This window comes from Coregonus lavaretus (genome assembly GCF_964263955.1).
Source record: "Coregonus lavaretus genome assembly, chromosome: 17".
NCBI lineage: Eukaryota > Metazoa > Chordata > Actinopteri > Salmoniformes > Salmonidae > Coregonus > Coregonus lavaretus.
The window spans coordinates 18863262-18890691 of record NC_140004.1 but is presented as its reverse complement, the minus strand read 5'-3'; the positions used below and the strand labels follow the sequence as shown (position 1 = coordinate 18890691).

The 27430-nt window shown below is 46.8% G+C and overlaps 1 protein-coding gene across 1 annotated transcript in view; it reads right to left on the bottom strand.

Moving 5' to 3' along the window:
• rimbp2b (RIMS binding protein 2b) overlaps positions 1-27430 on the bottom strand; it is a gene marked incomplete at its 3' end in the record, with an annotated part of 123389 nt that overhangs the window by 60250 nt on the left and 35709 nt on the right. The window contains exon 2 of the mRNA XM_084180820.1: positions 6640-6723. The remainder of the gene's footprint in view (positions 1-6639; positions 6724-27430) is intronic.

The window sequence follows — 27430 nt, the reverse complement described above, 5'->3', positions numbered from 1 at the left end:
TACATTCAATTGATTGGACATGATTTGGAAAAGCACACTATATAAGGTCCCACAGTTGACAGTGCATATCAGAGCAAAAACAAAGCCATGAGGTCGAAGGAATTGTCCGTAGAGCTCAGAGACAGGATTGTGTCGAGGCACAGATCTGGGGAAGGGTACCAGTGGCCTCCATCATTCTTAAATGGAAGAAGTTTGGAACCACCAAGACTCTTCCTAGAGCTGCCCGCCCGGCCAAACTGAGCAATCGGGGGAGAAGGGCCTTGGTCAGGGAAGTGACCAAGAACCTGATGGTCACTCTGACAGAGCTCCAGAGTTCCTCTGTGAGGGAGAACCTTCCAGAAGGACAACAATCTCTGCAGCACTCCACCAATCAGGCCTTTATGGTGGAGTGGCCAGTCGGAAGCCACTCCTCAGTAAAAGGGCATGACAGCCCGCTTGGAGTTTGCCAAAAGGCACCTAAAGACTCTCAGACTATGAGAAACAAGATTCTCTGGTCTGATGAAACCAAGATTGAACTCTTTGGCCTGAATGCCAAGTGTCATGTCTGGAGGAAACCTGGCACCATCCCTAAGGTGAAGCATGGTGGTGGCAGCATCATGCTATGGGGAAGTTTTCCAGCGGCAGGGACTGGGAGACTAGTCAGGATTGAGGGAAAGATGAACGGAGCAAAGTACAGAGAGATCCTTGATGAACACCTGCTCCAGAGTGCTCAAGATCTCAGACTAGGACAAAGGTTCACCTTCCAACAGGACAACGACCCTAAGCACACAGCCAAGACAACGCAGGAGTGGCTTCGGGACAAGTCTCTGAATGTCCTTGAGTGGCCCAGTCAGAGCCCGGACTTGAACCCGATTGAACATCTCTGGAGAGTCCTGAAAATAGCTGTGCAGCGACGCTCCCCATCGAACCTGACAGAGCTTGATAGGATCTGCAGAGAGGAATGGGAGAAACTCCCCAAATACAGGTGTGCCAAGCTTGTAGCGTCTTACCCAAGAAGACTCGAGGCTGTAATCGCTGCCAAAGATGCTTCAGCAAAGTACTGAGTAAAGTTTTTTTTTTTTTGTGCAGATATTCTAAAAAACGGTTTTTGCTTTGTCTTTATGGGGTATTGTGTGTAGATTGATGAGGGGGATAAAAAACGATTTAATCAATTTTAGAATAAGGCTGTAAAGTTACAAAATGTGGAAAAAGTCAACGGGTCTGAATAATTTCTGAATGCACTGTACATACAGAATGTGTGTCAAAACAATTATTTGTGCGATCACTAGGCAACCAGAGAAAAATAGATATTGACTTTGTTCTTTGTGTTTATAAACAATCCTTGAAAAGAATCAATGAGTGTTCAGATTAGAGCTGGGACGATAGAAGGAAAATTATTGAAACTGACCATACTGATCACTTATCGCAGACATTTTGCTGATATCATTCATTGCGACAAGTAGCCTATACTAGAGAAATGTTTAAAATGAAATATGTTTGCTAATATGTGTGATTGATTGTAGCCATCAATTGTCCCATTAACAAACTAGTAGCAGTTTAAAGGATCATAAATCTTTTTTTATTTTTTACTGTGGTACACATTAATGTAATACACGTATTGTTCTATTTATTGTTATCGCATCAATTCAGGAAATGTATCGCAATATGGATTTTGCCCAGCTCTAGTTCAGATGTACTGGGGCCTTCATGACCACAGAAACATGCTGCATTTCACACATCAACATATCAGTTCATCTGAGAAAGAGAAATACACACACCTGGAGGAGAAACCATAACAACCATGCTTCTAACCAATTCCCATTTCCAGTCTGTATGCTGTATGCCCAACCATGGTGACATTACAAACCCTCATCAATAAGATAACTAGCCTATGAGGCCAATAGCTGGATTAACTGGAATTATCAGCCCAGAAACCTAGCACATTTCGCTCAGTTTAGGGTCATTCCATATCATTTCAATCACTTGCTGACTGTACCCATTTTGATTTGAACGAAACCTTCCATACATGTTTGTTCATGGTAGAAGTGGTCAGAAACTGACTTTTGGGACCTAAATGCGAAAACATTCATGAGATAGAGGTGCTCAAAGTTGACACATTTTGCATACCCCCACCCCACAATGAGACATCCATGTCTTTGATATCATTTTAATGCTTACAAACATTGTTGTTAAACTATTCAATGATTTCATGAAAATAATTTCATTTTTTAACCTTTAACGTCAATTATCCTAAATCATGTAAACTCATATTTTTTTTCATTTTCACAAATGTTGTAGTTTAGACTATTTTACATCATCTGAGGTGTTTGTGTTGTGCCCGTCATTGGTTGAGACATAGTATACTCTTAAATACAGGGTGGGTGTCATTTTAATCATAAAATATCATTCATAAATTGACCTATCCCTTCAGACCACTGCAATTTAGCTGGAACACCATATAAATATAAATTGATTTGAAACTAACATACAATTACTTAAAATGTTAGAAGTTTTCACGAATGTCAAATTGAATGGGAATATCCATTCTATTATCTATATTTATATTATTGCAATAGGTTTCCTATGGATAATTGACAGTTTAATTTATAACAATGGATATTCCCACTTAAGTCAACAATCTCCAATGTGTGGACCTCCAACCATCTTTGTGGTAGCATTTGAATGTTGAAATTCATGAGTATGCTCTGACTCAACCAATGGCACACACAACACAAACACCTCAGATGATGTAAAACTGGGTCTAAGATACAACATATGAACATTAAAATAATCTGACTTGACACGTTTTTAGATAATTGCCATTAAAGCTTTCAAATGATATCAAACTCAACCATTTATCTTTTTCAGTGATAAAGACATGGATCTCTCATTGTGGGGTGGGGTATGCAACATGGGTCAACTTTGAGCACCTCTATCATGAATGTTTTGCCATTTAGGTCCCAAAAGCATAATTTCTGACCACTTCTACTATGAGCAAACATGTATGGAAGGTTTTATTCAAATCAAAAGGGGTGCAGTCAGAAAATGATTGAAATCATATGGAATGACCCTTTTCTGAGCAAATGGCTATATTGTTTATCTCAGTTGAACTAAACGCAGTCTAGTGTTTGTACTTCTTAGTTATCCAGTAGTTGATAAGATAAGCCGCCTCATAGATCATGTTGTCTTAACAGCCTACTGTACTGTGTGTGAAGAGAAGAATATTGTAGTGGTGTTAGTATGGCTAATGGCCATCACCAAGGTGACTGTCCTTATGGGCTGTGCCATGCTTTATTCCACATCAGTGATCAGGGCAGCAGCAAAATACACACTATGTCCCTGGGTACTACTGGCTAGGATGAGGTGCCAGATGGCCCTGCCACTCACTACACTACATAGTCTACTACACACTCTAACATCAAGTGTTTCGTTTTTACTAAACAATGTGTGCTATGTTAATAGCTAAATAAAGTTTAGGCAGTCTTTCATATGGCACCTTCGCAGAAAAAAAAAACACTATCAGAGACATACCTTATCAAACGGACACAAAAAACAATTTCTCAGATCCCAGAAGAATAAAAAAAATGAGGCTGGCCTGGTCTGACTAGTGCACTTACATGACCCTGGTATGCATTTACATTCACCTGGAGAGAAACACAGAGAGGTCAGCCAGTATAGACCAAACAGACTGACACTAATGCCTTCCCCCCATCCTCACTCCTCTCATGGACACAATGTTTCTCACTACTTGCCTCTGGTCCTGTCTCTGTGTCTGCCTGGCTGCATGGCTGTGTTTCTGTTTCTCTCTGAGCTCAGTCTATAGGGAGATAAGAGCAGCACTGCAGTCTCTGTAGAGGCTAGCCTGCCTGCCATTCTGCACGTTATTTGGGGACAGTTTCTCCTCTGTGTAATTCCTGGGGACTGATGAGGTTGACAATGGGGACAGACAGGACAGGGCAGAGCAGGGGAGAAGCGCAGTGGAGTAGAGTGCTGCTGTGCTGTGGGGACAGAACGTGAGGAGTACAGAAAGCCCACAGCCTTAATGGAGTGATTATTTGGGGCAGAGCACCACACACAAAGTCAGCCCCTCTAAAGAGCAGGAGGAGGAGGAGGAGGCCCTTGGGGCAACGAATAGTGAATTCTAATGGTCCAGCTGCAAAGGCTGCACCATTTAGCTTACTGATGGAACCTTACCCTTGCAGCACTCTGCAGACTTCCACAAGAAAATGCTTGAATCAGTCTCTCTACATTATTCTAGGCTTACTATCTAAACAGATTGGCATGAATAATACATCCGACAATGACAAAATTATAACAATTGCTATATAATAATATGAATAGCGAATACAATGTCAGTACAAATGTCATGCTTAAACTAGTCTCTTGTGACAGACTTAACATAAATGTAAACACATTTTCTCAAATCGAGTAGCTTGCGTATGCAACATTTGGTTCTGGGCTACGGAATGATGCTTAAACTGATATGATGAGACATGCGCTGTAGTCAGACATGCACTCAGTCGCACGTGACAACAGCTGAAATACTGTAAGTCTTACAGTGAGCGTTCTCTTGGTAACAAAGCCTCAGCACCAACTCAAATACAATCCCATAGCAGAGTGAAAAGAGAATATTCAATACTCATAACACATGCGGCCCTCCTCATAATAGTCCCTTCAGAGTCGTCAGAGTGCTCATTTCAATTCCTCTGTGTTGGATATTGGGGCTGAAAGGGGACTCAGCTCAGTACTTATGGAGTGATTACCTACTGTAGATCCATCCAGGCCCCCCTGCGGTTCTGATGGGGAAACCCAACCACCGCACACATCCAATTAGCTGTGCTGTGACTCACTGCTCCCCTGTTCTCATGCAGTGATAGACAGAATGGGTAGGGGGACATACTGACAGCTCATCATGGCTTCCTTTATATCTAAGATATGTGTGTCAGACTCAAGCAATGTAAAACAATAGAACACTGCAATACAACAGCCATAGGTAAATCAAAACAAAATGTCCATGCACTATATCTCGATTTCACAGCTTATTCCAAAGCACAAAAACCTACTATGTAAAGATGTGAAATATGCAGAAGGAACTGGACCAGGAATTATATGAAATACCACAGTGTGCCATCACAGAAGCAAAATGTGTGACCTGTTGCCACAAGAAAAGGGCAACCAGTAAGGTTGAGCACCTCTATCATGAATGTAATGTCTCTATTCTTTTGAAACTTTTGTGAGTGTAATGTTTACTGTTCATTTTTGATTGTTTATTTCACTTTTGTTTATTATCTATTTCACTTGCTTTGGCAATGTAAACATGTGTTTCCCATGCCAATAAAGCCCTTTGAATTGAAAGAGAGAGGAGAGGAGAGGAGAGGAGAGGAGAGGAGAGGAGAGGAGAGGAGAGGAGAGGAGAGGAGAGGAGAGGAGAGGAGAGGAGAGGAGAGGAGAGGAGAGGAGAGGAGAGGAGAGGAGAGGAGAGGAGAGGAGAGGAGAGGAGAGGAGAGGAGAGGAGAGGAGAGGAGAGGAGAGAAAGGGGGGAAGAGAAAGGGGGAAGAGAGAGAGAGCGAGAGAGAGGGGGGGAGAGAGAGAGGGGAGAGAGAGAGGAGAGCGGAAGAGAGAGGAGAGCGGAAGAGAGGAGAGAGAGGAGAGCGGGAGAGCGAGAGAGCACTTGCTTTGGCAATGTAAACATATGTTTCCCATGCCAATAAAACCCCTTGAAATGAGAGCGGGAGAAAGAGAGAGAGAGCGAGCGAGAGAGAGAGGGAGAAGAGAGGAGAGAGGGAGACAGAGAGAGAGAAAGAGAGAGAGACAGAGAGAGAGAGAGAGAGAGAGAGAGAGAGAGAGAGAGACAGAGAGAGAGCGTTTTGAATAGCCCCAGCAAAAGCTCCCATTATCCATCCTGATGAAATACTGAATATGTTTTAAAATGTCAAGGAAAGTCAAGCACAAAGGGAGGAAAAGCTCCTCTTTAAAATGCCTTCCAGAGTAGTCAGAGTGGATTACTCTCTCAGCAATGGCTGCTTTCTGCCTTGTCCTTTCTTCCCTTCCTGACCCTTTGTATAGAGCCAAGGCCATGCAGCCCAGAAGGCACACTGACATTTCTGATACTTTCTGAGAAACGGTCCTTGGGGTACAGAGGTAGGAGAGAGGCAGCAGAGGAGAGGCAGAGAGCAGCACATGGGAGCAGAGGGCTTGTGTAACACACCGCTGACCTCCTGTGAACAACCATGACATCTACACAACATGAACTGTACACATCTGTGCCAACATAGCTAGTAAGCTGTATCCTTGGGGCCTGGCTAAGTGTATATCTCTATAATGTATCGCAGCTAGAATAATATAAATAGTGTGGATATTGTCATCTGTGGAAAGAGAAGTGTAAACAGGAATGCATTCATACTGTACAGCCTTGCATTATCAGAATGCAGCACAGATATGATGTTCAATGGATTTTATTTCATGTTACACATGCAAATCCAATTAATGTGAGTGTATTTGTCCATTTCTATAATCACCTCTAGAGTGCCAGCAGTGTGACAAACACCACAGTACATCTTCACTGGGTCTCTCTCGCTCTCTCTCACACACACACACACAAATCAATTGGACTGAGACTCAGAGTGAGAGCCAGAGGTACTGTATTTTTAGAGCACTTACCAAAGTCTGACATGTTTGATTATTTTTCTTCACCGTCTCCTCAAGAGCTTCACACTCCTCCCTTTTCCTGCTGCTCTCAGTCTCCTGAGAAGAAGAAAATACTAACTGTGGATGGCTTCTCTGCTTTGTCAGGGACAATGACTTAAATGTTGTCATGCCACAGTATGACAACACAGTGTCCTGAGAGAGAACACTGTCTGACAATGAGACTTGTCAGTGGGGGACAGAGCTTTTCATTTGTTCAGTGCTGTCTTGGAGTGTGTGCGCATGTGAGAGGGCGGGCTAGAGAGTGAGATGGAGAAAGACAACCGCCTGCCTCTCAAGTCTGTGAGCCTCAACCTTCACATCTAATGTCCAGCATAAGCACAGTTCTGATTGAAGACAAAAACGTTAAATAGCCCTTCACTTTTTCACTTGTAAAATGCCTCATTCACAAGCTCTGTGGATTACAATAAACATGGAAATTAAAACCCAATGACCCATATCCTGTCCTCATTTTCACTGACCAATACAGAGCTGTTATTTTACCCTCCAAAGAGAGGGCTGGGTTATAATAACATGCTCTCTTAGAGTCACTCCTATGAAACACAAGCTCAGACAGAGCCTCCATTCCCAGCAGCCCCTCTGCCACCAGGCCAGGCAGGGTCCACCTGATACTCCTTCCCCACATGTAATGAGATGTGTTTCCCAGCCAAGCCCCTGAGGTCTTTCAATGCTGGTTTTCACAACACCTATCTATCGATCAGCTGTTTAATTGAGTTGTCAATTCCAGGGAGTCTTCCAGGGAATATATAGTTACAGAAAATAGGTGGAGTGAAAGCTAGCCTCCCATAAGTGGTCCCAGGATCCACAGGTATAGATTTACATTTTAATCATTTAGCAGACACTCTTATCCAGAGCAACTTACAGTTAGTGAGTGCATACATTTTCATACTGGCCCGCCGTGGGAATCGAACCCACAACCCTGGCGTTGCAAACGCCATGCTCTACCAACTGAGCTACACGGGAGATGTATAATGACAGAAACAATGGGATGAATTCTCAGGTGGACTGCCTGGTACAATATAACATTTTAATATCAGCATTGACAGCTTTTACTGGGTCCAGGTGTCACCTCAAAATAAGTCCCCATAAAACAATTGAGGGCACCTTGAAAGCCCTAGTGGTGTTATTTCTAGCTGCAGCTTTAATCAAATCTAGAGCTACCATTTCAATGTATTTTTATCCACGATGAATTGACACATTTTATAGGAACCTATCAAAACCCATGTCCTAACTGGGAACAGCAACCGGCCTATGTCAATATTGTTTCCTTCTGGTCTTCAGTAGATTGAGCTCCATCAAACAGATTGCTGTGAACCATAAATAAGGAATGGCCTTGCTAGGCATGCTGGGAGTGAAAGGGTGCAGAGGAAGTGCAACTGGATATTCTAAGATTAGTGTGTAGAATTAAAAGGGAATTTAACTGTGTCAATGTGTTCCACTACTGTACACTCCCTGGTGGAATGGAGCTAGACCAGGGGAGAACGACTGCCCCCTCTCATTGAAGCCACGGAAGTTCAAGGCCGACCGCGGTACTGCAGGCATTGTTAGGAGAAAACAGGATCCCCCATTATAGTGAATGGAAAATTGCAATCTTCGTGGTCAATCTTCATTTAAATAAAAAGAAATTCGATGACAATCATGGTAGCAATAATTGCTTCTAATACACCAGATGTATGTCCTTGAACCGATTATTTTAAAATCGCACACAGAAGAAGTTATAAGGATAATTTAGTTGCTAATGGCAGCCTGCAGTTTCCCGGTCGGCCTTCAACTGGAGTTACTCAATGAGAACTGCGCATGTTATGTCTCCATGAGACGCAATCTTAACCAACTTTATTTGGCTTTAATGCGCTATTGAGTCTTTACATAGGAATGAATGGTGCCACGTGATTGATGGCTTTGTCCATTTATATTTATAGTCATTGCGCTAGATCCCTAGACAGGACTACAATAAGCATCAGCCATTTCAAGGTGGGAGTTTCCCTATATTTCTGAAAAATACATATACTGTCACTGTCTTAGTAATAGAAGGTTATTTGTTAGATTTTTTATATCAATATGATGCTATGGTGGTTGTGCTTTTGAGTTGGCACAGGGGTTCTCTAGCAATATGTCAGAGGCTGAACGAGAGCGGATGGAGGGGGAGGGAACAGCTTTGCTCTTTGACCTTGTGCTGCTTAACCCCAGGCAACTGACAGTTGCTATGACTGCATCCTTGACCACCCCTATCTGTCACAACCAGTCTACCAGACTGTGATCATGTTCAATTACGCGTGTGTGTATGTTGTTATGAGTAGAGAGGGTTACATTTTTCCATCTACATTATTAACCATGAGTGAATTGCACACAGCCACCACAAACATCTCTCTCTCTGTGTCCCTGGTGTGCCACAACAATGTGTACAGTTTTTATAACCAGACGGCTTGACATCGGGCTAAGCATTCCTATGAATATTTCACACGCACGCACACACGCACACACGCGCACACACACAGCTCTCAAGCTGCTCAGGCCCATTTGTTTGGAACGCACCAGCCAATGTTCAATTAAAAATCCCTCCGATAAAAGATTCAAATGACTGCCATTGTGAGTAATGAGCTCCAGGATAAAGTGTATAGGCGTTTACTGCACATTAAATGAAGACAGATGAGGGAGACCAACCCCCTTAAGCTGGATCTATCGTTTGGGCCACAATGGCATTAATATAAATACATGCACAACAGAGGAGGATTAAACAGCATAGTGAAATATTCCCTCTGTGTCCACCCACATGTACTAACTACAGTGTGTGTGGGAGTCATGTGTTCTCCAGACTGTGTGTTAGTATGTGACTGTGTTAGTGTGTTGGTTAGTATGTGAGCCAGGGAAAAGATGGACGTGGAAGGGTTCCCAGTGTGAGTCTCCTGTTGCATCCAAGCACCATGTGTCTTAATTGTGCATTATATGGGATCACTCCAGTACTGAGAGACATGGGAGGGGAGAGAGGCACTGGGATCGCTATAGAAACACACTACATTATCGGCAAGCAAAATAAATAATAGCAAGCTAGTAAACTGGTTTTAGCAGGGGTCATGGCTTGAATCATATTGTATAGGACGTTCATACCCAGTATGAAGAGCATTGTAGCAAGTAGGGTTGAATCAGAGCAGAGCACTCAACAACAGAGCATGATGCCACAACAGTGACCTGACAATGGTCTGTAGTGTGTTCAGCACCATGGCTCACATCAACACCATTATCCCAGAAAACCTAGACCCACTCCAATTTGCATATCGCCCCAACAGATCCACAGATGATGCAATCTCTATTGCGCTCCACACTGCCCTTTCACACCTGGACAAATGGAACACCTATGTGAGAATGCTATTCATTGACTACAGCTCAGCGTTCAACACCATAGTGACCTCAAAGCTCATCACTAAGCTAAGGACACTGGGACTAAACACCTCCCTCTGCAACTGGATCCTGGACTTCCTGACGGGCCACCCCCCAGGTGGTAAGGGTAGGTAACAACACATCCGCCACGCTGATCCTCAACACGGGGGCCCCTCAGGGGTGTGTGCTTTGCCCCCTCCTGTACTCCCTGTTCACTCATGACTGCACGGCCAGGCACGACTCCAACACCATCATTAAGTTTGCCGATGACACAACAGTGGTATGCCTGATCACCGACAATGACGAGACCTGGCCCTGTGGTGCCAGGACAACAACCGCTCCCTCAACGTAATCAAGACAAAGGAGATGATTGTGGACTACAGGAAAAAGAGGACCGAGCACGCCCCCATTCTCATCGACGGGGCTGTAGTGGAGCAGGTTGAGAGCTTCAAATTCCTTGGTGTCCACATCACCAACAAACTAACATGGTCCAAGCACACCAAGACAGTCGTGAAGAGGGCATGACAAAACCTATTCCCCCTAAGGAGACTGAAAACCATCGAGAGCATCCTGACTGTTTGCATCACTGCCTAGTATGGCAACTGCTCGGCCTCCGACTGCAAGGCACTACAGAGGTTAGTGCGTACGGCCCAGTACATCACTGGGGCCAAGCTTCCTGCCATCCAGGACCTCTATACCAGGCGGTGTATAGAAGCCTCTTGGACCAGCCACCCTAGTCATAGACTGTTCTCTCTGCTACCGCACGGCAAGCGGTACCGGAGCGCCAAGTCTAGGTCCAAGAGGCTTCTAAACAGCTTCTTCCCCCAAGCCATAAGACTCCTAAACATCTAATCAAATGGCTACCCAGTCTATTTGCATTGCCACCCCACCCCTCTTTTACGCTGCTGCTACTCTCTGTTTATTATCTATGCATAGTCACTTTAAAAACTCTACCTACATGTACATATTACCCCAATTACCTTGACTAACTGGTGCCCCCTGCACATTGACTCAGTACCGGTACCCCCTGTATATAGCCTCGCTATTGTTATTTTTACTGCTGCTCTTTAATTATTTAATTATATCTCATATTATTTTATATTGTATTTTAGTGTGAATTTTTTGGGTATTCTTTCTTAAAACTGTATTGTTGGATAAGGGCTTGTAAGTAAGCATTTCACTGTAAGGTCTACACCTGTTGTATTCGTCGCATGTGACAAACACAATTTGATTTGATTTAATTTGATGAGAGCACTCATGCTGACAGAACAGGGAAAGACACTTGCTATCCTGTGGCGGTTTCCTCAGGCTCTCAGCCTCTGGTTGGGCTGCAGTGGCCTGGACACAACTTTCAGAGGATATGTCCCTCCCTCTTAATCCCAGCCAACCAGGCACTTCTAACCCCTGTCCCCTGTCCTCTGTCCTCTTCTACCAGTCCTCTCAGCATAATCAACGGCACAGTTCAGACACTGATTTAGTGACATAGGAATCTCTTCCCTTTTCATCCTCAGCCCTTATATCTGCTGCTGTCTTACCATGTAAATGAGAAAAGACTGCTTATTTTCTGTGGTGAGGGTGCAGGGGAATATCTCCCCTCTCACCCCATCTCTCTTTCCATCATGCATAGTGATGGCTCCTCCTAACCCTGCCTATGCTGTAGCTAGAGGCACTGTGAGTGAGTGAGAGAGAGAGAGTTATCTGTTCCATTCTGTTTTCTCAGCCTAGTCTCTGGGAGAACTGTGGAACAGTTAGAGATGAAAGATGCTTAAATAATATTAGATCCATTAAACATCACTTACTTGGCCTCCTGTACTCAATGTGATATGGGCATACACACTGGGATGCAGTATGAAAGCAAGCTCCATTATCAATATGAAATTGCATTTTTCTTTGAAGCCAGAAATACCAGGTTAACCTGAATTTAAATCCTATCGACAAATATGCTGTCAGAAGACTGCTACCATTCAGCGGTAGTCATTCAAATGTACTGAAGCAGGCAGTCACACAGCGCCAGAACAGCTGACCTTTTACTGCGGGAGTAACACACAGAAACACACAGTACATCATCTGTGACAGGAGAGCACAGCGTTACAGCTAATTTGTTGCCTCTCAAAATGCCAGCCGAAGATATACACACACAACGGAAGTGCCTAGGAGACAGACTCCTTGTTGTTCTTTGTATCTCCAGCTGGGAAGGCAGGGTTAGGGAAGCTCTGTATGTGCTAACTCCACAGTGAGGATGGAAGACAGAGTTGGCTCTGAGTGGAGGCAGTAGCCTAGCACTGCTTAGCGTTAGCGTGTGACTGCGCTGCGCTGGGCTCTAAACCACCTCAAAGAGGATCTCCCTTTGTTACCCAACACCACAGCCCAGGCAGCTCCACTCAGGATCCACACAGCAGCACTGACTACACGTCTCATACCCCCAGGCCAATTACACAGTAATCCAGCCCAGCACAGCAAATAAAGCAAGTTATGATCAGAAATCATTTGAAATGGCAGAGTAAGTTACATAACTGCACAGCTTTAGTCTGTGTGCGCGGGCGCAGATGCCTGCACTGTTAATACTCTACTCGTCTAGCTTGTGTGTGTGTGTTGTGTGTGTGTGTGCCTACTGAATCACAGAACAGACACAGTGCAACTCCCAGACGCCCTCAGCCCCTCCTTGCTCCCCTGTGAGTCCTGTAGCAACCTCCCCTCAGCTGCTCAGAGCACATTGACAACACTCCTCTCACATGCAGAGACACACACACAGTGACAGCCTGGAGCAGAGAGAGCGATGAGAGAGGGTGAAAGAGTGACAGCAAGAGAGAGAGGGTGAAAGAGTGACAGCAAGAGAGAGAGAGAGAGAGAGAGAGAGAGAGAGAGAGAGAGAGAGAGAGAGAGAGAGAGAGAGAGAGAGAGAGAGAGAGAGAGAGAGAGAGAGAGAGAGAGAGAGAGAGAGAGAGAGAGAGAGAGAGAGAGAGAGAGAGAGAGAGAGAGAGAGAGTGTGTGTGTGTGTGTGTGTGTGTGTGTGTGTGTGTGTGTGTGTGTGTGTGTGTGTGTGTGTGTGTGTGTGTGTGTGTGTGTGTGTGTGAGAGTGGAAGGGCCAGAAGTATTTCCTTGACGATATGAAGAGACAGAGACAGAGCGAGAGAGCGAGAGATAGACAAAGAGAGAGATGACAGAGCGAGAGATGGACAAAGAGAGAGAGAGAGAAATAGAGAGAGAAAAAGAGCGATGAGAGATGGTGAAAGAGTGACAGCAAGAGTGTCAGTGAGTGAGTGAGTGAGTGAGTGAGTGAGTGAGTGAGTGAGTGAGTGAGTGAGTGAGTGAGTAAGAGAAGGGGGCGAGATAGCAAAGAGGTAAAGCATGAAAGGAAGAGAAAGAGAGAAATGGAGGGAGGCAGGATCTACCGTATAAGGTCCTCAGCTCTGCAGCATTCTGTGCTGGGTAACAGTATAGCTTTAGCCCTTAGAGGTATTCTATACTAGACGTACAGTATTAAGCATCATGCAGCAGTAGCAACAGTAGCAGCAGTAGCCCCAGAATCAGTAGTATGCTCTTCTGGGCTCTGGTCCCTCTCACCCCTGCACAGAGAGGCAGCAGCAGCAGTAACAGCAGCAGTAGTCGTAGCAGCAGTAGCCGTAGCAGCAGTAGCGGCAGCAGCATTAGCCGTAGCAGCATTAGCCGTAGCAGCAGCAGCAGTAGCCGTAGCAGCATTAGCCGTAGCAGCAGCAGCAGTAGCCGTAGCAGCATTAGCCGTAGCAGTAGCAGCATTAGCCGTAGCAGCATTAGCCGTAGCAGAAGCAGCAGTAGCCGTAGCAGCATTAGCCGTAGCAGCAGCAGCAGTAGCCATAGCAGCATTAGCCGTAGCAGCATTAGCCGTAGCAGCAGCAGCAGCAGTAGCAGTTCTGCAGCGACAGGACTGGCCCCCTCCATCAGAGACCAACAGCCTGCAGTCAGAATCCAAATGAAGCCACTGCTGCCACTGTTACCAGGGCCTGACCTCTCCTCTCCAAGCCACCGACTGAACACTACCTGCCTGCAGATGAGCTCTCAGACACCACAGCTAGGGAGGAGAGAGAGGGATGAGAGAGAGAGAGGAGAGAAGGAATGAAAATAGGTGAAGGGAGGAGCTAAGGGGTGGAGAGAAAAGTGAAAAAGGGATCTAGAGACAGATAGAAATAGACTCAGTGGTATTAAGAAGGGGAGATGAGGAGGCAATGGAGGAGAAACTAGGAAGGAAAGGAGGAATTAAAAAAGGCTAGGAGGGAGGGAGTATAGGACCAATAACCAAAGCTACAGTTGGGCTGACTGGCAAGCTGGCTGGCTGGCTGGGAGGGAGGGTGTAACAGAAGGCCAATTAGGGTGAGAGAGGACTGAATGCTATTTACCTGTGGCTGCCTCTGGGGAGAACACTCTAATTCAGATAATCCCTGGACATGTCCACTGAGCTTTCAGATGAGATTTTGACCTTATATTAATGGAAAGCAAACAATGAGTCACAAAGCCACCAGAGACTGCAGACAGGAAGAGGGAGAAGGTACAACTACAGCACCTACTCCAAATCACATCAGAGGTCAACAGACTATGATATGCTGCTACAAGACAAAACAGCTCTTTAAGAGAACAAGATGTGATTAGGTTAAAGGAGAAGTTTACCCCAAAATCCAGAAACTCCCAAGTGATTACATACAATGAAACTAGTTCAGTGGAGTTTGCCCTCTCCCCCTCTCTCTCCCTGTAGTGCTGTACTGAAACAGTTGCAAAAAACGGGTCACTTGACTCGTGATGTTGGTGGATGCAGGCCTCGCTCTGCTCCGTTGCCAGTGAATTCAGAAATCTGCGAAGTGTGGACAAATTCATTGTTTAATTGAAAGCGTATGGCCGAATTAGCTATTTTTGTCAAGAAATATCTATTTTTCCACCTAAAACATTTGCGATTATTTTATATTATTATTTTATGTAGCCAAATGTGCATGTGTGCTCTCGGGAGAATCCCTGATACATAGAAACTGCACGTTATGCCCTTATTCACAGATTTTTCGGCTGAGAAGTGTATACAAAATAAACAACCTACAAATATGTCTGAAAACGAAATACTGGCGAGTGATGAAAAAAATACTGGAACGGGCAGCGATGGTGTCATTGAACCATATTTATTTGAGCCTGAGTATTCGAACAAAGAATTGAGGCAAATTGAGCTTCAGATGGCCCCGCACCTCTAGCCACCGAAGCATAGCAGTAGCTGGACCACAGTCCAAACCCATCCACAGGATCATCACAGACTGGTGTTGGCAATTGCGCTCCAATGCCGCGAATGAGGAATGTTTGTGCTGCAGAAAATGTGAATATGTGACTACAATTCTTGCAGAAATTGAGGAACGTAATGACCACGGGGATTTTGCTGTCCACATAAACTCTGGTTTCCTGGAAAAACAAATTGGAGACAGTTATCTACAGTAACAAGTAAGTAGCTAAACTTTAATTTATTGAATGATCGCTTATCTTAAACCTCTATGAGCGGGACCGTTAGTGGGTTTATGTTTTCACATTAGTCCAAAACACAATTTAGCCCATGTTTATTTATCACAATGTTTTTTTTGATAGTCTATTCTGCAATGAAAGGTGACACAATGTCTATTGTCTCTCAACCCCCCCCCCCCCTGTCATAAACACATATGGCACATACAGTGCATTCGGGAAGTATTCAGACCCCTTGACTTTTTACACATTTTGTTATGTTACGGTCTTATTCTGAAATTGATTAAATTACTTTTTTTTCTTAGCAATCTATACACAATACCCCATAATGAAGAAGCGGAAACCAGCTTTAGCCATTTTTGCAAATGTATAAAAAATAAATTTTAAAAATAATTTTTAATACGTTTAAATAAGTATTCAGACCCTTTGTTATGACACTCGAATTTGAGCTCAGGTGCATCCTGTTTCCATTGATCATCCTTGAGATGTTTCTACAACTTGATTGGTGTCCACCTGTGGTAAATTCAATTGATTGGGCATGACCTAGAAAGGCCCACACCTGTCTATATAAAAGGTGCCACAGTTGACAGTGCATGACAGAGCAAAAACCAAGCCATGAGGTCGAAGGAATTGTCCGTAGAGCTCCGAGACAGGATTGTGTCGAGGCACAGATCTGGGAAGGGTATCAAAAAATGTCTGCAGCATTGAAGGTCCCCAAGAACACAGTGGCCTCCATCATTCTTAAATGGAAGAAGTTTGGAACCATCAAGACCCTTCCTAGAGCTGGCCGCCCAGCCAAACTGAGCAATCGGGGGAGAAGAGCCTTGGTCAGGGAGGTGACCAAGAACCCGATGGTCACTCTGACAGAGCTCCAGAGTTCCTCTGTCGAGAAGGGAGAACCTTCCAGAAGGACAACCATCTCTGCAGCACTCCACCAATCAGGCCTTTATGGTAGAGTGGCTAGTCGGAAGCCCCTCCTCAGTAAAAGGAACATGACAGCCCACTTGGAGTTTGCCAAAAGGCAATTAAAGACTCTCAGACCATCAGAAACAAGATTCTCTGGTCTGATGAAACCAAGATTGAACTCTTTGGCCTGAATGCCAAGCGTCACGTCTGGAGGAAACCTGCCACCATCCCTACGGTGAAGCATGGTGGTAGCAGCATCATGCTGTGGGGATGTTTTTCAGCGGCAGGGACTGGGAGACTAGTCAGGATCAACAAGACAACCACCCTAAGCACACAGCCAAGACAACGCAGGAGTGGCTTCGGGACAAGTCTCTGAATGTCCTTGAGTGGCCCAGCCAGAGCCCGGACTTGAACCCGATTGAACATCTCTGAAGAGACCTGAAAATAGCTGTGCAGCAACGCTCCCCATCCAACCTGACAGTGTTTGAGAGGATCTGCACAGAAGAATAGGAGAAACTCCCCAAATACAGGTGTGCCAAGCTTGTAGCGTCATACCCAAGAAGACTCGAGGCTGTAATTGCTGCCAAAGGTGCTTCAACAAAGTACTGAGTAAAGGGTCTGAATACTTATGTAAATGTGATAAAACAATTCTTATACATTTGCAAATACAAATAATAACCTGTTTTTGCTTTGTCATTATGGGTTATTGTGTGTAGATTGATGAACGATTTAATCAATTTTAGAATAAGGCTGTAACGTAACAAAATGGAGAAAAAGTCAATGGGTCTGAATACTTTCCGAATGCATGGTATGCTAATCTGTAGAGCACCTAGGCCTATATGTCTACATGATATGGTGCAATGGTGATAACACAAAAAGAATGCCTCGAATCAGGCTAGGCTACATACCTTTGCACGTTTGCTTTGACGCTTTCTCTTCTCAAAAGCGCCTTTGTATTTTGGCACTGCGCCAGATCCAGTCCATGGAAATACAGTAGCAACTGCTGTCTCTTTTCTGTTCCCATCATTTCAGATTGCATATCTCGTTCATATGCATCGACTCTGAAGTGCTTGCTACCTACACGCAGCGATGCAAGGTTGGCTGCAAGACTATCTACAGTACATCATATTTACTAAACTCAGCAAAAAAATAAACGTCCTCTCACTGTCAACTGCGTTTATTTTCAGCAAACTTAACATGTGTAAATATTTATATGAACATAACAAGATTCAACAACTGAGACATAAACTGAACAATTTCCTTAGACGTGTGACTAACAGAAATTGAATAATGTGTCCCTGAACAAAGGGGGGGTCAAAATCAAAAGTAACAGTCAGTATCTGGTGTGGCCACCAGCTGCATTAAGTACTGCAGTGCATCTCCTCCTCATGGACTGCACCAGATTTGCCAGTTCTTGCTGTGAGATGTTACCCCACTCTTCCACCAAGGCACCTGCAAGTTCCCTAAAATTTCTGGGAGGAATGGCCCTAGCCCTTACCCTCCGATCCAACAGGTTCCAGACGTGCTCAACCGGATTGCGATCCGGGCTCTTCGCTGGCCATGGCATAACACTGATATTCCTGTCTGGCAGGAAATCACACACAGAACGAGCAGTATTGTCATGCTGGAGGGTCATGTCAGGATGACCCTGCAGGAAGGGTACTACATGAGGGAGGAGGATGTCTTCCCTGTAACGCACAGCGTTGAGATTGCCTGCAATGACAACAAGCTCAGTCCGATGATGCTGTGACACACCGCCCCAGACCATGACGGACCCTCCACCTCCAAATCGATCCTGCTCCAGAGTACAGGCCTCGGTGTAACGCTGATTCCTTCAACGATAAACGCAAATCCGACCATCACCCCTGGTGAGACAAAACCGCGACTCGTCAATGAAGAGCACTTTCTGCAAGTCCTGTCTGGTCCAGCGACAGTGGGTTTGTGCCCATAGGCGACGTTGTTGCCGGTGATGTCTGGTGAGGACCTGCCTTACAACAGGCCTACAAGCCCTCAGTCCAGCCTCTCTCAGCCTATTGCGGACAGTCTGAGCACTGATGGAGGGATTGTGCGTTCCTGGTTTAACTTGGGCAGTTGTTGTTGCCATCCTGTACCTGTCCCGCAGGTGTGATGTTCGGATGTACCGATCCTGTGCAGGTGTTGTTACACGTGGTCTGCCACTGCGAGGATGATCAGCTGTCCTACCTGTCTCCCTGTAGCACTGTCTTAGGCGTCTCACAGTACGGACATTGCAATTTATTGCCCTTGCCACATCTGCAGTTCTCATGCCTCCTTTCAGCATGCCTAAGGCACGCTCACGCAGATTAGCAGGGACCTGGGCATCTTTCTTTTTGTGTTTTTCAGAGTCAGTAGAAAGGCATCTATGTTTTCATAACAGTGACATGAATTGCTTTCCGTCTGTAAGCTGTTAGTGTCTTAACGACCGTTCCACAGGTGCATGTTCATTAATTGTTTATGGTTAATTGAACAAGCATAGGAAACAGTGTTTAAACCCTTTACAATGAAGATCTGTGAAGTTATTTGGATTTTTACTAATTATCTTTTAAAGACAGGGTCCTGAAAAAGGGACATTTCTTTTTTTGCTGAGTTTATTTTGAATTGCTACTACCCATCTTCTGCATCTCTCCGTATTTTTTATAGGAAAACAGCAAAATTTGGCGCCTTCTTCCCTTGATTTCCTGTATAAAGTGCAGCCAAGGACCGAACACCAGCTTGCTCTTACTGCCATCTCTTTTTCAACTTTGTGTAACTAACTTTACATGTGATATACTATCAACTTTCGCACCAGCTCGTTCTCCTCCCCAAAAAATGAAAACTTGAATCTGTGACATCAAGCTCCACATAAGGGCATATTGTAACATTTCTACATACAGTTGAAGTCGGAAGTTTACATACACCTTAGCCAAATACATTTAAACTCAGTTTTTCACAATTCCTGACATTTAATCCTAGTAAAAATTCCCTGTCTTAGGTCAGTTAGGATCACTACTTTATTTTAAGAATGTGAAATGTCAGAATAATTGTAGAGAGAATGATTTATTTCAGCTTTTATTTCAGCTTTTATTTCTTTCATCACATTCCCAGTGCGTCAGAAGTTTACATACACTCAATTAGTATTTGGTAGCAATGCCTTTAAATTGTTTAACTTGGGTCAAACGTTTCAGGTAGCATTCCACAAGCTTCCCATAATAAGTTGGGTGAATTTTGACCCATTCCTCCTGACAGAGCTGGTGTAACTGAGTCTGGTTTGTAGGCCTTCTTGCTCACACACACTTTTTCAGTTCTGCCCACACATTTTCTATAGGATTGAGATCAGGGCTTTGTGATGGCCACTCCAATACCTTGACTTTGTTGTCCTTAAGCCATTTTGCCACAACTTTTGAAGTATGCTTGGGGTCATTGTCCATTTGGAAGACCCATTCGCGACCAAGCTTTAACTTCTTGACTGATGTCTTGAGATGTTGCTTCAATATATCCACATAATTGTCCTTCCTCATGATGCCATCTATTTTGTGAAGTGCACCAGTCCCTCCTGCAGCAAAGCACCTCCACAGCATGATGCTGCCACCCCCGTGCTTCACAGTTGGGATGGTGTTCTTCGGCTTGCAAGCATCCCCCTTTCTCCTCCAAACATAACAATGGTCATCAGACCAGAGGACATTTCTCCAAAAAGTACGATCTTTGTCCCCATGTGCAGTTGCAAACCGTAGTCTGGCTTTTTTATGGCGGTTTTGGAGCAGTGGCTTCTTCCTTGCTGAGCAGCCTTTCAGGTTATGTCGATATAGGACTCGTTTTACTGTGGATATAGATACTTTTGTACCTGTTTCCTCCAGAATCTTCACAAGGTCCTTTGCTGTTGTTCTGGGATTGATTTGCACTTTTCGCACCAAAGAACGTTCATCACTAGGAGACAGAACGCGTCTCCTTCCTGAGCAGTATGATGGCTGCGTGGTCCCATGGTGTTTATACTTGCATACTATTGTTTGTACAGATGAACGTGGTACCTTCAGGCATTTGTAAATTGCTCCCAAGGATGAACCAGACTTGTGGAGGTCTACAATTGTTTTCTGAGGTCTTGGCTGATTTCTTTAGATTTTCCCATGATGTCAAGCAAATAGGCTCTGAGTTTGAAGGTAGGCCTTGAAATACATCCACAGGTATACCTCCAATTGACTCAAATTATGTAAATTAGCCTATCAGAAGCTTCTAAAGCCATGACATCATTTTCTGGAATTGTCCAAGCTGTTTAAAGGCACAGTCAACTTAGTGTATGTAAACTTTTGACCCACTGGAATTGTGATACAGTGAATTCTAAGTGAAATAATCTGTCTGTAAACAATTGTTGGAAAAATTACTTGTGTCATGCACAATGTAGATGTCCTAACCGACTTGCCAAAACTATAGTTTGTTAACAAGACATTTGTGGAGTGGTTGAAAAACGAGTTTTAATGACTCCAACCTAAGTGTATGTAAACTTCTGACTTCAACTGTAGCAGGGTGTCACGGTTTCGGCCGAGGCTGCCTCTCTCCCTTGTTCGGGCAGGCTTCGGCGTTCGTCGTCTCCGGAATTCTAGCTGCCACCGATTTATGTTTTCATGTTCGTTTGCTTTTGTCTGTTTGTGTCACACCTGTTTCTGTTTTACGTGATTAGTGTCCTATAAGTTTCTCGTTGTGTTTGTCTTGTGTTGTGTGTGATTGTTTTCGTCAGTGTTGTGTTTGCTCGGTTGAGCATATTTCTCTCCACTGCGCTGGAGCTCGTTTGCACTTGTTTCGTGCACTACATATTTTGTCGCACCTGTTTGTGCGCATTTTGCCTACACGCCTTGGGCGTAGTTTAGCTGTTGGGCTTTGTTGCCCTGTTGCCTGTGTTTGGGTCGGAATACAGCTTTTGGAACCTACCGTCTGCGTCCTGCATCTGATTTCCTACACCACACCTACACACGCCCTGACAGAATCACACACCACCCATGGAATCAGCAGGAGCAGAAGCAGCCCAGACAAGACTGGAAGCCCAGGTTCGGGATCAGCAGGAGCAACTCCTGCAGATGGGGAACGCCCTGCAGGAGGTTATTTCCACACTCCGAGGCTGGGGTTCGCCTCCACCACCGCCCGCCCAGCCAGCACCATCGGCCAGCCCGCCCGTTCCAGCACCGGAACATCGAGGAGTCCGACTATCTCTCCCGAGGGCTTACGACGGGACAGCGGCTGGGTGTCAGGGGTTCTTGCTCCAGGTCGAGCTGTACCTGGCCACAGTCCATCCGGCACCTTCAGGGCATGAGAGCGTGTCCGCCCTAATCTCCTGCCTGGCCGGTAAAGCGTTGGAGTGGGCCAACGCGGAGTGGAGGAAGATCGACGCCACGACCATTACCTACACCGAGTTCTCCCGCCGCTTTAGGGCGGTGTTCGACCATCCCCCGGAGGGGAAAGCGGCGGGGGAGCGTCTGGTCTTCCTTAGGCAGGGGAGGAGGAGTGCCCAGGAATTCGCACTCGAATTCCGTACTCTAGCGGCAGATGCAGGGTGGAATGATCGGGCCCTCATCGATCTCTACCGATGTAGCCTCAGAGAGGACGTCCGTCGGGAGCTGGCCTGTCGGGACGCCAGTCTCACTTTCGACCAGCTGGTCGACATGTCAATTAGGTTGGATAACCTATTGGCTACCCGCGGACGTCCTGAGGGGGGTCCGTCCATTCCATCCTCCAGCGCACCCGAGCCGTGTCCTATGGAGCTCGGGGGCGCTGGCGCTAGAGGTAGGAGGAGTCGGCAGAGTGGGGGGTCCATCCACTGCACCAACTGTGGTCGGGGAGGACACACCGCGGCTAGGTGCTGGGGATGGCCTCCTCGGGGAGATGACGACAGGTCCCGCACTGGGGATTCCCTCCAGGGGAGTAGGCGCCCCACTCACCCAGAGCTCACTGTTGCCCATTTTTGTATGCCTGTGTGTTTTCCGCAGGTGGCACCTCATTCCCAGTGTAAGGCGCTGGTAGATTCAGGCGCGGCTGGGAATTTCATTGATAAGAAGTTTTGTTTAGAGTTAGGGTTTCCCCTTCTCCCTGTGGAAGTTCCTTTTCCCGTTCACGCCCTAGATAGTCGTCCGTTGGGTACGGGCTTAATCAGGGAGGTCACGGCGCCACTTAGGATGTGTGCGCAGGGGAGTCATCAGGAGATAATACAACTGTTTCTGATTGACTCTCCTGCGTATCCGGTGGTGCTGGGCATGCCCTGGTTAAGTACCCATAACCCCGTTATTTCGTGGCAGGAGAGGGCTCTGAAGGAGTGGTCTGCTCAGTGTGTGGGTAGATGTTTGGGCGTTTCCTTAGGGGCTACCTCGGTGGAAAGTCCAAACCAGGTGCCCGCATTGCACATTCCACCTGAGTATGGGGATCTGGCTATCGCGTTTAGTAAGGCGAGGGCGACGCGATTGCCACCCCATAGGCAGGGGGATTGTGCGATAGACCTTCAGGCAGGAGCTGCGCTCCCACGGAGTCATGTGTATCCTCTGTCTCAGGAGGAGAAGAAAGCTATGGAGGTTTACATAGACGAATCACTGAGACAAGGATACATACGGCCGTCCACTTCCCCCGCGTCCTCGAGTTTCTTTTTCGTGAAGAAGAAGGATGGGGGGTTGCGTCCGTGCATCGACTACCGTGGTCTCAATCAGATTACGGTGAAGTATAGTTATCCACTCCCGCTGATTGCGACCATGACTGAGTCGTTGCATGGGGCGCGTTTCTTCACGAAATTAGATCTCAGGAGCGCGTACAACTTGGTGCGCATCAGGAAGGATGATGAATGGAAAACAGCCTTTAGTACCACCTCGGGCCATTACGAGTATCTCGTCATGCCATACGGGTTGATGAATGCTCCGTCAGTTTTCCAATCATTCGTGGATGAGATCTTCAGGGACATGCAGGGACAGGGAGTGGTGGTGTACATAGATGACATCCTCGTGTACTCACCTACCCGTGTCGAGCATGTGGCCCTGGTGCGCAGAGTGTTGCGGAGGCTGGTGGAGCACGACCTGTATGTGAAGGCAGAGAAGTGTCTGTTTTTCCAGGAGTCGATTTCCTTCTTGGGGTATCAGTTGTCTGCGTCAGGGGTGAAGATGGAGGTAGACCGAGTGTCAGCCGTGAGTAATTGGCAAACACCAACCACTGTGAAAGAGGTGCAGCAGTTTTTGGGGTTTGCGAATTACTACCGGAGGTTTATCCGGGGTTTTGGGCAGGTGGCAGCTCCCATCACGTCTCTCTTAAAGGGGGGCCCGGTGCGTCTGCAGTGGTCAGTCGAGGCGGACAGGGCTTTTAAGAAGCTGAAGGACCTGTTCACCTCGGCTCCGGTGCTGGCGCATCCGGATCCCTCTTTACCATTTCAGGTAGAGGTGGACGCGTCTGAAGCCGGTATTGGCGCCGTGCTGTCCCAACGGTCAGGCGCGCCACCTAAACTCCGCCCCGTTGCCTTCTATTCCAAGAAGCTCAGCCCGGCGGAGCGAAATTATGACGTAGGGGACAGGGAGCTGTTAGCTGTGGTCCAAGCCCTTAAGGTGTGGAGGCACTGGCTTGAGGGGGCTCAACACCCTTTCCTCATTTTGACGGACCACCGTAACCTGGAGTACATCCGGGCAGCGAGGAGGCTGAACCCTCGACAGGCTAGATGGAGTATGTTTTTGACCCGTTTCTCTTTTAAGATCACCTACATCCCTGGGTCACAAAACGGTAAGGCAGATGCGCTGTCTCGGCGGTATGACGGGGAGGAGAGGTCCGTGGAGCCCACTCCCATACTGCCGGAGTCGTGTCTAGTGGCACCGGTGGTGTGGGAGTTCGATTCTGAGCTCGAGCGGGCATTACGCACCGACCCTAGTCCACCACAATGCCCGGAGGGTCGGAAGTATGTTCCGCTCGAGTGTCGGGATCGATTGATCTATTGGGCTCACACGTCACCCTCCTCTGGACATCCGGGTATCGGCCGGACAGTGCACTGTCTTAGTGCCAAATATTGGTGGCCTACGTTGGCCAGGGATGTGAGGGTTTATGTTTCCTCCTGCTCGGTGTGCGCCCAGTGTAAGGCGCCTAGACATCTGCCTAGGGGTAAGTTACTACCCCTGCCCGTTCCACAACGACCATGGTCCCACCTCTCGGTGGATTTTATAACTGACCTTCCCCTCTCTCAAGGGAATACTACACTCCTGGTCGTTGTGGATCGGTTCTCTAAGGCCTGTCGTTTGCTCCCCATGCCGGGTCTTCCTACTGCCCTACAAACCGCCGAAGCACTATTCACTCATGTGTTCCGGCACTACGGGGTGCCCGAGGACATTGTGGCTGACCGGGGTCCCCAATTCACCTCCAGAGTCTGGAGAGCTTTTATGGAGCGGTTGGGGGTCTCGGTGAGTCTCACCTCGGGTTACCACCCGGAGAGTAATGGGCAGGTGGAACGCGTAAACCAGGATGTGGGCAGGTTTCTCAGAACATACTGCCGGGACCGGCCGGAGGAGTGGGCGAGATATGTGCCCTGGGCTGAGATGGCACAGAACTCTCTTCGCCACTCCTCCACCCAACTAACCCCTTTTCAGTGTGTTTTAGGGTACCAGCCGGTTCTGGCACCATGGCATGAGAGCCAGATCGAGGCCCCCGCTGTGGATGAGTGGGTGCGGCGCTCGGAGGAGACGTGGAACGCTGCACACGTCCATCTGCAGCGTGCCATACGTCGACAGAAGACGAGCGCCGACCTACACCGCAGTGAGGGGCCTGTGTACGCACCTGGAGATCGAGTCTGGCTCTCTGCCAGAAACCTGCCCCTCCGCCTGCCCTGTCGGAAACTGGGTCGGCGGTTTGTAGGGCCATTTAAAGTCCTGAGAAGGTTGAACGAGGTTTGTTATAGATTACAGTTGCCAGTGGAGTATAAATGTATTAACCCCTCGTTCCATGTGTCCCTTCTCAGGCCGGTGGTAGCAGGCCCGCTCCAAGAACATGAGATCTTGGAGACCCCCCCGCCCCCGTTGGACATCGAGGGGGCACCGGCGTACACCGTGAGATCCATCTTGGATTCTAGACGTCGGAGAGGGGGTCTTCAGTATCTAGTGGAGTGGGAGGGGTACGGTCCGGAGGAGCGGTGCTGGGTGCCGAGGAGAGACATCTTGGACCCGTCGCTCCTGACGGAATTCCATCGGGGGTATCCGACGCGCCCTGCGCCGCGGCCTCCGGGTCGTCCCCAAGGCCGGAGTCGGCGCGCGTCTGGAGCCGCGCGTCAAGGGGGGGGTACTGTCACGGTTTCGGCCGAGGCTGCCTCTCTCCCTTGTTCGGGCAGGCTTCGGCGTTCGTCGTCTCCGGAATTCTAGCTGCCACCGATTTATGTTTTCATGTTCGTTTGCTTTTGTCTGTTTGTGTCACACCTGTTTCTGTTTTACGTGATTAGTGTCCTATAAGTTTCTCGTTGTGTTTGTCTTGTGTTGTGTGTGATTGTTTTCGTCAGTGTTGTGTTTGCTCGGTTGAGCATATTTCTCTCCACTGCGCTGGAGCTCGTTTGCACTTGTTTCGTGCACTACATATTTTGTCGCACCTGTTTGTGCGCATTTTGCCTACACGCCTTGGGCGTAGTTTAGCTGTTGGGCTTTGTTGCCCTGTTGCCTGTGTTTGGGTCGGAATACAGCTTTTGGAACCTACCGTCTGCGTCCTGCATCTGATTTCCTACACCACACCTACACACGCCCTGACACAGGGTCTCTCCCACTAGGGTGCACATGCACAGTTGTTACCCATCTCTGCTGCTGTGGCAGTCGGCTACAAAAAATTATGATCTAAAATAATCGCAAATGTTATGGTGAAAAACTGATAGTACTTATGACAAAAATAGCTCTTAAGGCCTTACGCTTTCAATAAAACAACAAACTTGTCCACACTTCGCAGATTTCTGAATAATGAATTCACATCTCCGGTAATCACATAACCAATACACAGCACTAATCTATCTCCATTCTCAAGTGTTCACAGTTCCCCAGCTCAGGCTGAGGCTGACTCAATCATTGTGCCAGCGGGGCAGTGCATTAGAGTGGGCAGTAGCCAGACAGCCAGGTAGATGAGCCAGCTGCTGAGGGGAGCTAGGTAGGTATTCACTCACTGTTCTCTTTCTGAGCAGGAAGGACACAGTGTACATCACATCAGCCCAGCCCCAGGAGAGAAGAAGATAGGAGAGGAGAGCCTCCAGGTATGTGTGGAGAGCACTGAGCATGTGTGGATGATGTGTGAGTGAGGGGACAGAGGGAGCCTAAGGCTGCATCTCAACACAGAGGACCACAAGTGACCTAGAGTGACGTCACGAAATCATTACCAGGCTGCCACTACATACTCATAACACACCCACCCATACACTCTAAATACAACACAGAATAATACACAATCACTTTCAGATCTCTCACCCCTCGCTCACCCACATAACAGTGTCCATGTTCTCCATTATTATTCAGCACATGTAGTGCAGGGGGACTCAGGGCACGTGTTTTCCATAGTCCTGCAGTGAAGTGGCAGCCTCCCTCATTCTGTTCTGTAGACAGACAGTGTGTCTGGTCTGTCCCTTCATCCGAGTCCCTTTCTCGCTCATGACAGGCCCGTGGAGAGACAAGCCACACATCCATTCACATCCAGGCCTGTTTGTTTGGCTGGACACTTTGGCTCTGCCCAGATAAGCTGATTATGACACAAAATATTACATGCTGTCCTATTTGTTCTGATCCAGTGTTATCACAATGTCTCTGGTAATGTAAAATCACTGACCCATAAAACAGTGACGATAAGACCGTCTTAATTAACCTAAAATGTATTAAGGTATTTCCATACAACATATTACACTATAGTACACTTTTCCACCCACTCACTATCTGATTTTAACTGTTAATGCCTGTCTCACTCTAGCAGCAGACCTCTCTCTGTGATAGAACATTCTGTAGTATTGAAATTCAAATCACAAGAGCGGCAGCTAGCTTTGAAGTGGATTCTG